Genomic DNA, 11,983 nt, shown 5'->3' with positions numbered 1-11,983 from the left:
CATCACACAAGTGCCAGGCAATGACCATCTCAAACAAGAGAGAATCTAACCATCTCCCCTTGATATTCAATGGCATTACCATCACTGAATCCCCCACTATCAACATCCTGGGTGTTACCATTGACCAGAAACTGAACTGGAGCTGCAACTTAATTACTGTGGCTATAAGAGCAGGTCAGAGGCTGGGAATTCTGTGGCAAGTAACCCAAAGCCTGTCCATCATATAAAGGGCATATGCCAAATAAGGAATATTAACTCATTGGTTGGAAACTTATATTAAATTTTTAATGGAAAAAACCTGCAGTTAACTTTTAAAAAATTGGCAGCCAAGATGGCCACCGCAATTTGCATCTGAAACACCTTTGCACAGTCCAAGGCCTCCAACAGGAGACAGAGGTCTGAAGAGCATTGTCCCAGAACAGTGACTTGCTCTAAGTGAGTGAATTACCTAAGATTGCTTCTTTAGCACGGCATTCAAGGCAATCCTAACACCTTGACTTTGAAAGAGCAAACCCCTCCAAGTGTAAATATTGGCATCCTGGGGTGTGGGGAGCCAATTCTAAACCTTGAATCTCATTAGAAGGTTCCAGAGAACACACTGAGGCAGTCATGTGACAAGCTGTCCATCTCTTTGAAAGCCGGGAGTTTCCCTGAATAAAGAGAGACAAGCAGTAACTCAAATGGTGCAGCAGTAGAAAGGCTGTGTGCCTCCCTCCATCTCTCTCTTTCTCACTTTCTCTAGATGCCACAACAAGGTTGAAACCGTCTGTGACTGTGGACCCTCCAAGCCTACAGATTGCTACAAACAGAGACCAGGGGAAGAGAGCCACCTACAAGTCTGACTGCAAAGAAACCCCTGAGCCAATTAGGCCAGCCGCAAAATGCATTTACCAGCCAAAGACTTCAGGCACACAACTTCAGCCAGAAGACAACGGAATCATCCAACCCCGCAGACTGTGTATCAATTTTTCTTTGTTCTGGACTCTAATCCAACCACAAATCTACCCCTCAGAACTCTGTAATCTATTTGTGTGTGTGTGATGCTCGTGTGAGTGTGTGTGAATATGTTGCATATTTTATTATTTTATTTAGATCGTGTTTAGATTATTAAGCATAATAAACTCACCTCTTTCTTGTTTAAACTCAAGAAAACCTGTCTGATTGGTTCTTTCATGGTCACATTAAAGGTAAAAGGCATAGCACTCACAGAGGTGGTAGTCACAACCACTGTTTAAAAAAGAATAAATCCTGTTGCGGTCAAATAAGAGGAAGGGCAAGAGGGAAACCTGTAACCCCCTCCTCACCTGATCGTAACAGAAATTTGGGTGCTCTAGTCCATGATCGTAACCCAACGACATGTTAGAAACCAAATTGATCCCTAGTTTTAAAAAATTTAAAAACATCAATACAGGTTTTCTTGTGGTTTTCACTGCTAGAATACTAACATGTTCACATTCAAGGCCAATACCTTCCTAAGCCAGCGTGAAGTAACTTGGTTCAGGTTAAAGGCCCTATCTATTGAAAAGTTCAGAGATGTAGCTGGGCAGTTAGGGATTACTGTCCGTTCAAAAGCTAGGAAATCCGAAACCCTAAGACTTGTGGCCAACCATTTTTCACTTGAATCTGAAGATTCAGAAACAGGGTTAGAGGGAGAAACAGACAGAGTAACGTTAGCAAAATACATTTAGAATAGAGGAGACTTGAATTAGAATTCCAGAGGAAGAAAGAGCAGAGAGAATGTCAAGAAAAGGAAGAAAGGGAAAAAGAGAGAGCTTTCCATAACTAGGGGAAGAACCAGTACACCCAGTGAAGGCACGGCTAGTGAGGAAGCTACCCCTAGCTCAGGACTATGTGCTGAGCTCTTAAAATTCTCCCAGTTGATTCCAAAGTTCAATGAGGGGGATGTGGAAGCATTTTTAGTCACTTTTGAAAAGCTTGCAAAACAGCTGCAATGGCCGGCTGAGAGCTGGATGCTGTTGTTATAAAGCAAGCTAACAGGAGAAGCCCATGACGTTTATTCACTGTTGCCAGATGAAAGTTCATCAGATTATGAGATGAATAAAAATGCTATCCTGGGGGCATATGAGCTAGTACCGTAAGCGCACTGCCAAAAATTCCGAACCCTCCGGAAGTAGCCTGACCAAACTTACCTCGAGTTTGAAAGAGTTAAGCAGCTTGCTTTCCACCAGTGGATATGGGCACTTAAGGTACAGCCCAAATATGAAAACCTCAGAGCGGTGATCGTTCTTGAGGAGTTAAAAAATTCGCTTTCCCTTTCTATTAAAACCCACGTAGAGGAACCAAAGTTCAAAGAGCCAGGCAGGCCACAATTCTGGCTGACGAAATTACCCTTGTACACAAGACTTTACCCTAAGGTCACCCCCACAAACCCAAAAAGGTAAAAGGTGGGGCGGGGGGGGGGTGTGGGGGTGGCGGAATAGGCACCCGAACTGCCACAAGTGAGAAGGGAATGCTGGACACACAGGGGGCCCTCCTCAGGCTGAGAGCAGGAGCGACACCCAAAGACCTGTGTGTTACCATTGTAACAAGGCAGGTCACCTTCAGCTGACTGCTGGAAATTACTGGGAAAACTTGTAAGATTAATCAAGGCACACCAGACCAGGGCAGCAGAAGGGGCCCTGATGGAAAGCACAGCAGATCAGGCTGTGGCTTTAACTGCAGCAGTAGGACCCAGTAAACTTACCTCTGTAAGTGCGTGAAAACTTAACAAAATCCCTGCAAGTTACCAGAATTTTTTTGTCCCAAGGAAAAGTGACCCCATACCCCTCGAGTGGACCAAGCCCATAGCCATACTTAGGGATGCAGGGGCCACCAGATCCCTTCTGCTGGAGAAAGGCATGACCTTTCCCCAGAGAGTGCAGTGAATGCTGGAGTGTTAGTGAATGGTATCAGAGGGCAGTGTATTCTCGTACCTTTATATCGGGTGCACCTGGAGTGCGACCTGGTTTCGTGAACAGTAACTGTGGGGATTTTCCCTAGTCTACCGGTGCATGGGGTCGACCTGCTTCTGGGTAATGATCTGGAGGGGGCAAAGGTGGTAGATTCCCCAATAGTTTTAGAGAGACTGAAAGAAGTCAGGGAGACAGAGCAGTTGAAGGAGAAGGTCCTTGGCATTTCCCTGACTGTGTGGTGACTCGGTCCCTGGCCAAACATGCTCCATCAAAGGAGGCTGAACTGGCACTGCTGACAGATGACCCTACTGTCTGGTTATCTGAAACCTTCTTTTGGGAGGTTAGAGGACCCAAAGAATGGGTTAAACAGAACTTCAAGTCAACTCGCAGCTGAAGCAGAGGGAGTCCCAGAGTGCTACAATTTAAATAATGAAATGCTGATGAGGAAGTGGAGATCTCCTCACAGACCTGATGATGAAGAGTGAACAGTGGTTCACCAGACAGTGGTGCCACTGAGGTACCATAAGGAAATACTAAGAACCTCATTAAAAGGTTCCTGAGAATACACTGGGGCAGTCATGTGACCATCTGTCCATCTCTGTGAAAGCTGGGAGTTTCCTTGAACAAAGAGAGGCAAGCAGTAACTCAGATGGTGCTGCAGCAGAAAGGCTGTGTGTCTCCCTCTCTCTCCAGATAACACCACAAGTTTGAAAACCGTCTGTGACTGTGGTTCCTCTAAGCCTACAGTTTGCTATAGACAGAGACCAGGGGAAGAGAGCCACCTCCAAGTCTGCCTCCAAGAAAGCCCTGATCCAAGCGAGCCAGCCACAAAGTGCATTGACCAGCCAAAGACTTCAGGCACACAACTTCAGCCAGAAGACAATGGAATCATCCAACCCCTTGAATTCTCTGGAACCTTCTAATGAGATTCACGGTTTGAAATTGGCTCTCCAGGTCACAGGATGTCAATATTACAGTCGGAGGGATTTGCTCTTTCAAATTCAAGGTGTTAGGATTGCCTTGAATGCCAAGCTAATGAAGTAATCTTTAGGTAATTCAATCACTTAGAGCAAGCCATTGCTCTGGGTCCATGCTCCTCAGACCCCTGATTCCTGGATTTTGAATTGTTATTTGTTCTGGACTCAAATCCAACCACAAATCTACTCCTCAGAACTCTGTAATCTATTTGTGTGTGTGTGATTCTCGTGTGAATGTGTGTGTGAATGTGTTGTGTATTTTATTATTTTAATTTTAATGGGTTTAGATTGGGTTTAAACTCACCTCTTTCTTGTTTAAACTCAAGAAAACCTGTCTGATTGTTTTTTTTCATGATCACATGAAAGGTAAAAGGTAAAACACTCACTGAGGTGGTAAGCACAACCATTGTTTAAAAAGGAATAAACCCTGTTGCAGTCAAATAAGAGAATAGGCAAGAGGGGAGCCTGTGACTGCACCACCCCACCCCACCCCCTCACCTGACCATAACACAAGAGTGAATCTAGCCATCTCCCCTTAATGTTCAAAGGCATTATCATCACCCAATCCCTCACCATCAACATCCTGGGCGTTAGCATTGACCAGAAACTGAACAGGACCAGCCACATAAATACTATGGCTCCAAGAGCAGGTCAGAGGTGGGAATTCTGCAGTGAGTAACTCACCCCCTGACTCCCCAATTCCTGTTCATAATCCTGAAGGCACAAGTCAGGAATGTGATGGAATACTTTCCAATTGCCTGGATGGGTGCAGCTCCAACAACACTCAAGAAGCTTCACACCATCCAGGACAAAGCAGCCTGCTTGATTGGCACCCCATCCACCACCTTCAACATTCACTCCCTTCACCACTGACGCACAATGGCAGTAGTGTGTACCATCCACAAAATGCACTGTAGCAACTCACCAAGGCTCCTTCGACAACACCTTCCAAACCCACAACCTCAACCACCTAGAAGAGAAGGGCAGCGGATGCAAGGGAACACCACCACCCGCAAGCTTCCCTCCAAGCCACACACCATCCTGACTTGGAACTATATTGCCGTTCCTTCACTGTCGCTGGGTCAAAGTCCTGGAACTCCCTTCCTAACAGCACTGTTCGTGTACCTACATTCCAAGGACTACAGCGGTTCAAGAAGGCAGCTCACCACCAGCTTCTCCAGGGTAATTAGGGATGGGCAGCAAACACTGGCCTTGCCAGTGATGCCCACCTGCCATGAAATGAATTTTAAAAAATTGCACGGAAATTCTACCCCAATATTTTTGTTTTAAAAAATCAGAGATTTTAAACTCTTTAAAAGTGTTTATATGCTGCTCAGCCACTGAGTCTATCACATGCTGCTCAGGTATTTACAGTAATAGTTACTGTACCACTTAACACATAGCTGTATTATCTGACACCTCATTTAGCCAGGTGAGACATTAAGTGGTAGCGAGACAATCTGTTTTTATTTGTTCAAAGCATCAGCATTTAGAGACTGTGTCTTCCATTATGCTGTGTAGATGTTTTAAAAATACTATTCAAACTGAGTATTATTGTTTCAAATTATAGTTCAGAAATACAACATTATGTCTCTTAATATGTTTAAAGTGTTGGTTACTATAACTGTGTGTGTTGTTGACTGACAGATGCACCAGCAGGTGTTACATTCAACAATTGCACTTGGCTCAGTGGCACATTAAATGAACGAAGAGATGCATTGCTGTCATTTTAAAAGGGAAAGTTTTTTTTTCAGTATGTGGAGCGATGCAATTAGCAAAATGTCGTGTCTTTAAAATTTAGCACACAGAAGCTGAGAAGAACATCAGAGGCCTGGAGGCTGCACTTGGAATTTCTATAAAGCCAACTGATTAAGGAGCTGAGAACAGTGAGATTAACCCCCATGCATTTCACACCTTGCACAATTCACTGACCTTTCCTGTTCAGGGGAGAAAATGTAGCATAGGGTTGTTCCATGATAGTTTGCACAGTGGCAATGTCACACAGCATGGGGCCTCTGATAAAGCTTGTCTACCTTCCTTAGAATGTACTAATGTGAGCTACATGCTTCTTTTACAATTAAGATGGAAGCTCCATCACTTTGAACATTCTCTAACTAGCCCCTAAATTTGTTAGTGCACAAAACTGGGCGCGATTCTGGTGGCACGCAGCAACAACATCCTGGAACAGAGAAGTTTGAAGACTGTCCCTAAGTTCATTCTTGGCCTTCATCATGTTAAATCAGCCAAGCTATGGGTGCCAAGTAGGCACATCAATGCAGTTCACCTGTCAGGGTTTCCCAATTTTGCCTTGTGCCGACACCCACATAAATCGGGGGGGCAAGGAAGTGATCGGGAGGGGGTGCAGTCAGTCCAACAGCTGCCCACAGTTGTTTAGTACAGCCAGAAATAAAACTCTAGCTTCTTTCCATTCCACAAAAGAGAAATTTTGAAGATTTTGGGGCCTTTATTTCAGAGACCTCCTGCAGCCCCTTTCAGAAACACTGGTTAAGCTACGCAAGACCTGGAAATACCAGTTAGAGCTCTGACTATCAAAACCAATTTAGTAATGCTGGTCTGAAATGGATATAGCAGCCTCATGAGACTTTCACTCATTTCAGGCAGCCCCCTTACAAAAAAGGCCCCAACTAATATAACTAATATATATAATATATAGATCGAGGAGGGGACATGAAAAAACACTGGCGGGCAAGATAAACGAAAATCCAAAGGCATTTTATAAGTATATGAAGGGCAAGAGGATAACCAGTGAAAGAGTAGGGCCCATTAGGGACCAAAGTGGCAATCTGTGTGCAGAGCTGGAGGACATAGGTGAGGTTTTAAAAGATTACTTTTCATCTGTGTTCACTATGGAGAAGGACGATGTAGGAGTAGAGATCAGGGAGGGGGATTGTGATAGACTCGAACAAATTAGCATTGAAAGAGAGGAAGTATTAGCTGTTTTAGTGGGCTTAAAAGTGGATAAATTCCCAGGCCCAGATGAGATGTATCCCAGGCTGTTAGGTGAGGCAAGGGAGGAGATAGCAGGGGCTCTGACACAAATTTTCAAATCCTCTCTGGCCACAGGAGAGGTACCAGAGGATTGGAGGACAGCAAATGTGGTACCATTATTCAAGAAGGGTATCAGGGATAAACCAGGTAATTACAGGTCGGTGAGTCTAACATCAGTGATTGGGAAACTATTGGAAAAAAATTCTGAGGGGCAGGATTAATCTTCACTTGGTGAAGCTACAACAGAGGACTACTTGCGTGCCAAACTGCGCAAGCAGCATGTGATAGACAGAGCTAAGCAATCCCATAACCAACGGAACAGATCTAAGCTCTATAGTCCTGCCACATCCAGCTGTGAATGGTGGTGGATAATTAAACAACTAACTGGAGGACGTGGCTCCACAAATATCCCCATCCTCAATGATGGGGGAGCCCAGCACATCAGTGCAAAAGACAAGGCTGAAGCATTTGCAACAATCTTCAGCCAGAAGTGCCGAGTTGATGATCCATCTCAACCTCCTCCTGAAGTCCCCAGCATCATAGATGCCAAACTTCAACCAATTCGATTCACTCCGTGTGATATCAAGAAACGACTGAAGGCACTGGATACTGCAAAGGCTATGGGCTCTGACAATATTCCAGCAATAGTACTGAAGACCTGTGCTCCAGAACTTGCTGCGCCCCTAGCCAAGCTGTTCCAGTACAGCTACAACACTGGCATCTACCCGGCAATGTGGAAAATTGCCCAGGTATGTCCTATACACAAATAGCAAGATAAGTCCAACCAGGCCAATTACCGCCCCATCAGCCTACTCTCAATCATCAGTAAAGTGATGGAAGGTGCCAACAACAGTCCCATCAAGCGGCACTTGCTTAGCAATAACCTGCTCAGTGACTCTTAGTTTGGGTTCTGCCAGGGCCACTCAGCTCCTGACCGCATTACAGCCTTGGTTCAAACATGGACAAAAGAGCTGAACTCAGGAGGTGAGGTGAGAGTGACTGCCCTTGACATCAAGGCAGCATTTGACCGAGTATGGCATCAAGGAGCCCTAGCAAAACTGATGTCAATGGGAATCAGGGGGAAAACTCTCCACTGGTTGGAGTCATACCTAATGTAAAGGAAGATGGTTGTGGTTGTTGGAGGTCAATCTTCTGAGCTCCAGGACATCACTGCAGGAGTTCCTCAGGGTAGTGTCCTAGGCCCAACCATCTTCATCAATGACCTTCCTTCAATCATTAGGTCAGAAGTGCAGATGTTCGTTGATTGCACAATGTTCAGCACCATTCGCGACTCCTCAGATACTGAAGCAGTCCGTGTAGAAATGCAGCAAGACCTGGACAATATCCAGGCTTGGGCTGATAAGTGGCAAGTAACATTCGCGCCACACAAGTGCCAGGCAATGACCATCTCCAACAAGAAAGAATCTAACCATCTCCCCTAGTCATTCAATGGCATTGCCATTGCTGAATTCCCCCACTATCAACATTCTAGGGGCTACCATTGACCAGAAACTGAACTGGAGTAGCCATATAAATACAGTGACTGCAAGAGCAGGTCAGAGGCTCGGAATCCTGTGGCGAGTAACCCACCTCCTGACTCTCCAAAGCCTGTCCACCATCTGCAAGGCACATGCCAGGAGTGTGATGGAATACTCTCCACTTGCCTGGATTGGTGCAGCTCCAACAACACTCAAGAAGCTCGACACCATCCAGAACAAAGCAGCCCGCTTGATTGGCACCTTCCATCCACAAACATTCACTCCCTGCACCACCAATGCTCAGTGGCAGCAATGTGTATCATCTACAAGATGCACTGCAGCAATGCACCAAGGCTCCTTAGACAGCACCTTCCAAACCCGCGTACTCTACCAACTAGAAGGACAAGGGCAGCAAATGCATGCAAACATCACCACCTGCAAGTTCCCCTCCAAGTCACACACCATCCTGACTTGGAACTATATCGCCATTCCTTCACTGTCGCTGGGTCAAAATCCTGGAACTCCCTTCCTAACAGCACTGTGGGTGTACCTATCCCACATGGACTGCAGCGGTTCAAGAAGGTAGCTCACCACCACCTTCTCAAGGGCAATTAGCGATGGGCAATAAATGCTGGCCTAGCCATCGACGCCCCATCCCATGAATGAATAAAAAAGAAAAGGCAGGGATTAATCAGGGATAGTCAGCATGGCTTTGTCAGGGGGAGATCGTGTCTGACTAACTTGATTGAATTTTTCAAGGCGATGACTAGATGTGTAGATGATGATAAAGCAGTTGATGTAGTCTACGTGGACTTTAGTAAGGCTTTTAATATGGTCCCACATGGGAGATTGGTTAAGAAAGGAAGAGCCCATGGGATCTAGGACAATTTGGCAAATTGGATCAAAAATTGGCTTAGTGGCAGGAGGCAGAGGATGATGGTCGAGGGTTGTTTTTGCGAGTGGAAGCACGTGACCAGTGGTGTACCGCAGGGATTGGTGCTGGGTCCCTTGCTGTTTGTAGTGTACATTAATGATTTAGACATAAATATGATCAGTAAGTTCGCAGATTACACGAAAATTGGTGGTGTGGTAAATAGTGAGGAGGAAAGCCTTAGATTACAGGACGATATAGATGGGCTGGTAAGATGGGCGGAGCTGTGACAAATGGAATTTAATCCTGAGAAGTGTGAGGTGATGCATTTTGGGAGGACTAACAAGGAAAGGGAATATACAATGGATGGTAGGACCCTAGGAAGTACAGAGGGTCAGAGGGACCTTGGTGTACTTGTCCATAGATCACTGAAGGCAGCAGCACAGGTGGATAAGGTGGTTAGGAAGGCATTTGGAATACTTGCCTTTATTAGCTGAGGCATAGAATATAAGAGCAGGAGGTTATGATGGAGCTGTGTAAAATGCTAGTTAGGCCACAGCTGGAGTACTGTGTACAGTTCTGGGCACCACACTATAGGAAGGATGTGATTGCACTGGAGAGGGTGCAGAGGAGATTCACCAGGATGTTGCCTGGGCTGGAGCATTTCAGCTATGAAGAGAGACTAAAAAGCTAGGGTTGTTTTCCTTAGAGCAGAGAAGGCTGAGGGGAGATACGATTGAGGTTTACAAAATTATGAGGGGCAATGATAGATTAGATAGGAAGAAACTTTTTCCCTTAGCGGAGGGGTCAATAACCAGGGGGCATAGATTTAAGGTAAGGGGCAGGAGGTTTAGAGCGGATTTGAGGGAAAAAAAATTTCACCCAGAGGGTGGTTGGAATCCGGAGCGCACTGCCTGAGGAGGTGGTAGAGGCAGGAACCCTCATAACGTTTAAGAAGTATTTAGATAAGCACTTGAAATGTCATAGCATACAAGCTACAGGCCAAGTGCTGGAAAATGGGATTAGAATAGTCAGGTGCTTGATGGCCGGCACAGACACGATGGGCCAAGGGCCTGTTTCTGTGCTGTATATCTCTATGACTCTATAACTGTGGCCTGAATGCTTCACACTGATATCGCAGTTAATGTAAAAGTAATTTGAATCTGGCTTCAGGGTCTGATCTGACAACAAATCCAGGCAATCACCATCTCCAACAAGAGAGAATCTAACCATCACTCGTTGACATTCAACGACATTACTATTGCTGAATCCCCCACCATCAATATCCTTGAGGTTTCCATAGGTCAGAAACTGAACTCAATCAGCCATGTAAATATTATGGCTACAACAGCAGGTCAGAGGCTTGCAATTCTGCGGTAAGTAACTAACCTCCTGTCTCTGCAAAGCCTATCCACCATCTACAAGGCACAAGTAAGGAGTGTGTGGAATGTTGTCTACTTGCCTGGATGGGTGCAGCTCCAACAACACTCAAGAAGCTTGACACCATCCAGGACAAAGCAGCCTACTTGATTGGTATCCCATCCACCGCTTTAAACATTCACTCCCTCCAACACCAACACACAGTGGCAACAGTGTGCACTAATGCAAGGTGCACTGCAGTAACTCACCAAGGCTTCTTCAACAGCACCTTCCAAACCAGTGACCTCTACCACCTAGAAGGACAAGGAAAGCAGACTCACTGGAGCGCCACCACCTGCAAGTTCCCCTCCAAGCCACACACCATCCTGACTTGGAACTATACCGTCGTTCCTTCACTGTTGTTGGGTCAAAATCCTGGAACTCCCTTCCTAAACCTGATGGACTGCAGTGGTTCAAGAAGGCAGCTCACCACTATCTTCTCAAGGGCATCTAGGATGGGCAATAAATGTTGGCCCTGCCAGCGATGCTCACATCCCATGAAAGAATAAAACAAAATCCAAGCTAGTGAGACTTCCAGGAGGAAGTAGTCTTCATTTCTCTCTGGAGACAGGTCGGGTTGGAGTTTGTGGTTTAGCATCAGCCAAAATGGATTTGGCTTCATATTGTTGTTATACTGAAGATGCATTAGCCAGATGAGCATCTGAAAAGGAAAAAATGTACTGGCTGATAGTGGCTGCAATCAATTGAACAGTGACTCAAAAATTGGTTGCTTCTGCACAGGATTAGCTTAAGACTTTTTTGACACACGTGCTTGCTTTAGTATATTAGAAAGTGTACTAGTGCATAACTAAGCTTAACGATGCATATCACTAATTCGTATCATTTCTCATACATTTCTCATGCAAATCTCTTCTGTGGCATACTTCCAATAGACAGCCTCCGTGGAACACTCAAGGGTGTCACACTGGAGATGCACAACTGAGGACCTTAATCACAGCAATCTGCATTTTGTGTTAATTTTATGACATAAAAGAAATGGAATATGGATCTAGTTTTGTTTCAGTAGAAAAACAAATGAATAACATTTCCGCAATTTCCTCTCAGCTCTTTAATGGTCATGACAGCTATTCTGTGAACTCTGCTGCTCCTCGTGCATTAAGCTTTGAGCTGCAGCACAGGCAATGAATAGAAAGTGTTTTTTGCCTCCCATCAAGCAGCCATCATTCCTCTGTTCATGAATCGTAGTAAGAAAGTAAAGATGAGTAAAGAATAGTGGAATAGGAGGGCAAAGCCAAGGATTGTTCATGTTCAGTGCTGCTCTGAACACATTTTCCCTTTTAAAACAAGACTAAATGC

Source organism: Heterodontus francisci, chromosome 2, assembly GCF_036365525.1.
Source record: "Heterodontus francisci isolate sHetFra1 chromosome 2, sHetFra1.hap1, whole genome shotgun sequence".
NCBI classification, from domain to species: Eukaryota; Metazoa; Chordata; class Chondrichthyes; order Heterodontiformes; family Heterodontidae; genus Heterodontus; species Heterodontus francisci.
This window is presented reverse-complemented; position numbering follows the sequence as displayed.